Below are 5078 nucleotides of genomic sequence, written 5' to 3'. Positions count from 1 at the left end.
TAAAATTTAACATATAATTTACTCAATTAAAAACACATGGATGTCCACCACCAATTAAAATGGCTTCATTTTCGTTTAAATCCCTAAAAATTGCTATTTAAACATTTTCACTAATTAAAAATAATAGCAATTAACTTTTACAATTTTTATGATTTAGTCCTTGTACTTTAATTACTAATTGTTCAATAAAATTATCAGACTAAAAATTAATATCACACTATAATAGAACATTAAATATTAATAATTAATATTTATAGACTTGAGAATCGAAAAACGAGATTTCAAAACTGTCGTTTCTAATACCACTAAAAGCAAACTATACATGAATAGGTTAAATGAAATATGAATTGGATTGATATCATGATTTGATGATTCAAATGTAAATTGTGATATATGAATATCAATAGCTTGTGAAAGAACACGAGAGCCGGTTAAACGAGCCTAAGGGTCGATATGGAAAGATAGCAAATGAATTAATTTGATTTGGAAATGAAATACAATTTTCGATTGAATATGTTAAATGGAATAGAAATGTGAACATTAATGACATTGGTATGATATGTTCAAATAGCTTGTTAATTGTGGTAATGTATAATTGATTCTTTTGGCATGAATGGTATGTTGACTATGTTGGAATTCATTGGATATGATGTTTTTGTTTGAGATTATATTGCAAATGAATTTGAGGTTTTATACATGAGTAAACAGGTACTAAAACTTGACCATTTGCAATCAGTGTGTCATGTCATGATGTCAAACATTTGTTGTTGTGACGAGACCAAGTTGCCATGCTACGGCACAACGCTAAGTATTAAATATTGCGACGAGGCCTACTCAGTATGTTGCGCGCGACGAGGAACCCCCTGACATCATGACGTCAACCTGATGTTTTAGAATCTTCAAAATTTGGTCCCAATTCGATCTTGAGTTAGCTTTAGAGCTTTCATAAGCTCGTAGCTTTAGAGCTTTCATAAGCTCGTATAAGACCCACTAACAACTATATATCATATTATATAATTGTATTGGTTGAAATAAATCATTTAAAAAGTATCAATCGAATATAGTATGATTGTAGTTGCTCTAGCAATGAATGTGGCACCTCGTAACTCGAACTCAGTAAACAGGTTGGGTAATGGGGTGTTACAGTACCTATACCTACGCACGAGAAAAACAAATCGTACGCTGAGCAATAATTCTCAGTGGTATTTCCATGACTTAAGTCCATATAACATAAATTACAGTCATTTGCATACAATCAATCTGAAATCTAATGCCAACCAATATATACACAACTAATTCCAAATTTTATTCAATGAATTAGCATATATGTTCATATATAAGTATGTCACCAAAGTACCAAATGCATCATTTGAACTATCTAACATTACTTCAAATAACTAAGTTAATTAAACTTATCACACCAACATATCAAGTTATTAATGTTTACAAATCTATTGAATATTTGATCATAACACATCTCCTTTCCAAACTGAATTCATTCGTTCATCATTCATCTATATCGACCCTCAAGCCCGTTTAATCGGTTCGCATGATCTTTCACATGCTATTGATAATCAATTATCACATATATGTACCTGTAGTATAATTCAATAACATTTAATCCTTTCCAAGCATTATATAACAAATTCATAATTTATATCCTTATTAACAGGAGTTGAATTTTAAGACAGATACACGGATTAGTCAACCTGCAACTCAATTTGGCACAACAGTGCATCATCAAATAAATTAAAGGAAATATGCTTGCACACATAGTGCATCATCGGGCAAGCCGAAGAAATTATACTGGCACACGACGTGCATCATCAGATGAACTGAAGCAATTATACTGGCACATGTAGTGCATCATCTGTAACAGCTCATTTTAAGTGAAATCGACACTGTGGTTTCGAGACCACAAATCTGAAGTAAAAAATTTTATTTTATTATTATATGGTCTATATCATGATATAAATACCGTATAAAAATTTCGTTAAGAAATTTTATCGTTTACATATTTAATTTGATAAAAAGTACTAAATCGCGTAAAGTGCAAAAGTTGTGTTCTAATAGCTAAATGTGTTAAATGGATATAGAAATTTAAAGTGGAGGTCCTTATATGGTAATTAGACCATAAATGAGTTAGTGGAAGATGTTGGCTTGGCATTTGTGTAATTTTTAAAGTTATTAAAGGTTAAATTAGTAAAAAAGGTAATTAATTAAAATAAGTAAAACCAAAACAAGTTATCATCTTTTAGCTTCTTCTTCAACTGTTTCTAAGTTGGAGAAACCATAACTATGTTTGTCCAAGCTTTCAAGCTCAATTGGTGAGTATTTTTAAATCCGTTTTTCATTATTTCTATGTTTCCGAAATTATTGTAGCTTAATTTAGCTAGCCCGGGGACTAATTTGTAAAATTGTTAAACTGTTAGGGTTTTACCATTGATGAGCATGCTTGAGTTTTGAAGTTTGATGATAGAAAATGAATGGTTGTTGTTAGATAAACAACTTTTGTAAAGGAATTTTTAGTAAAATTGTCAAATAGGGATTAAATTGAAAAATAAGATAAATTCATGGTAAATTTCTAAATTTTTGAAATATGTGGGCCACTATAACCATGTGTAATAATCGGCTAGGCTTGGGTAAGGGTTAAATTGCTTGAATTTCATTTTTCGAGCCGAGGGACTAAATTGTAAAGAAATTAAAAGTATAGGGGCAAAATGGTAATTTTCCAAAATATGTGTTGGCCTAAGTTGAATGTGAAATATATTGAATTGGATTAAATTTATCCGTATATATCGAGTCAGACCTCGTACGGAGTTAGATCGAGGCAAAGAGAAAATCTTAGATTAATCACCTCCAAATCTACGTATACTCGTCGAGGTAAGTTTGTGTAATTAATTTGAGTATTTATATGTTGTATTTGAATTATATGCATGTGATTTGTATAATTTCCATGTATAAATATCAATCGCATGTCCGGTAACGTACGACAATTACCGAGTCTCGTTTGAACCTTAAGAATTTGTAGGATACAAATGACATGTCATTAGGGTTACCGATTTGGTTGAGGTCCTGCATGTGTTGTGGACACACCACAACTCGTACGGGCTTATCGATTTGCAGGTCGTGAGAGCTTACTGATTCTCAGCTCGTATGAGCTTACCAATTTACAGCTCGTGAGAGCTTACCGATTCTCAACTCATATGAGCTTACTGATTTACTACTCGTAAGAGCATACCAATTCATATCTCATATGAGCATACATGTACAGGAATTGACGGATTATAGTTTAGCACACTATGTGTGAGCTATCCCGAGTATCCAACAATATTCTAAATGTTTCAATGGCCAATGTTCTAATACGATATGTTATGAGTTCGATATGAACTATTACAGGTATAAAATGACATTACATGGAAAATGACATTACATGGCATATAGGTATATGAAATGGATGATACATGTATAAGGAATTTGATTAATTGTTGAGCTCATCCATGACTTGGTTTATATATGTGTTTACATGACTAACATGATTAATGTATATGTGCTAAGGCATTTGGCCAATATATGTTGGTATATGCTTTGATTACTTACCTTATTTGTGAATAAATGGTAAGTTAAATTCTATGTTATACGAACTTACTAAGCTTAAATGCCTACTCTGTGTATTTTTTGTGTTTTATAGTGAATCAGAAGCTCGTTCGGGTTGGAAGCTTGTCGAAGCTATATCACAATATCCATCGGCTCTTTTGGTACTTACGGTTGGTTTAATTTTGGCTATAATGGCATGTATAGGTTATTTTGGCTAATGTTGGCCTATATATTTTGTTAAGATTATAGACATTTGATTTGGCTTGTGTTTTGGTATATTTTGGTATGTATGTATATGGCCTTAATTTGGTTGATGTGTGGTTTGATTGATGGTTGAATGATGGAAGGTAAAATGATAGTTATATGTGCATTTTGTATAAGTGTTTTGTGAGTTGTTGAAATGGTTGTGAATTGGTACCTTGTTGTGTAAAACATATATGTCTAATTATGTAAGCAATTGAAGGGCATGTTCAACATCAATTGGTATGTTTTGGTAAAGTGATCTACATGATATGTATTCATGCAAATATGCATATAAGTTAGTTGAACATTTGTGTGATAGCCCGAAATAGGGCCTAATCGGAATAGTGGTTTTGTAACCACAAATCCGAAGTGAAATAGTTTAATTTTATTAATTACTGATTGAATGAAATATTGTGTGGATAGGAAATTTTAATGATTTAGTGCCTAATTGAATTTTTAGGACTAAATTGAGAAAAATGCAAAGTGTGTCTAATTAGTGATTAAATGACTTAATTGAATTATTGCATGAAATTGGAAGTGTTTATGTGGCAATTAGACCATAAATTAGTGTTATGGACACAAAAGGGTAATTCTAGAAAAATATCTAAGTAATGGGTCAAGGGAATTTTTGTCCAAATTGAATAAAAGATAAAATAAAGAGAAAATAAGTGTCCATCTTCTTCAAAATTGAAGAGTTGCTGCTGAAACTTTCATGTTCTATAGCCTAGGGTTCTTGATTTTTCTAAGCTCAATTGTAAGTGATTTCTTGCCCCGTTTTTAATTATTTTCGTATTTTTATGCTTATTGAGGCTTGAATTTCATGTTTCTACCATTTATTTTAAATGAAATTAAATTTTAAAAATTGACCCATTCATGATATAATTGTAAATTGATTAGTGATGTTAGATAATGAATGTTTGAAGTGTTAATTACAAGTTTTACTAGATGAATTTCGATGAAAATGTTGAAAAATGACTAAATTGTGAAAGATGGTAAAGTGTGATTTAGTGAATTTTGAAATTTAAGAATTTAGTGAATTTTATTTTTACGAGCTTTGGGACAAAAGTGGAATTTTTAAAAAGTTATGGGAAAAAATGTAAGTTTGCCAAAATATTGTGTATGAATTGTATTTGCATGGAATATTGATAAAATGCATTAAATTGTGTTAATATAGATCAAGAAAGAAGAAATAGTGGAAGTGATCGGGGAAAAGAGAAGGTTATCGACTAAATTACAAA

The sequence above is a fragment of the Gossypium hirsutum genome, chromosome D02 (assembly GCF_007990345.1).
Source record: "Gossypium hirsutum isolate 1008001.06 chromosome D02, Gossypium_hirsutum_v2.1, whole genome shotgun sequence".
Taxonomy (NCBI): domain Eukaryota; kingdom Viridiplantae; phylum Streptophyta; class Magnoliopsida; order Malvales; family Malvaceae; genus Gossypium; species Gossypium hirsutum.
The sequence above is the reverse complement of the archived record's forward strand: the minus strand, read 5'-3'. Positions refer to the sequence as shown.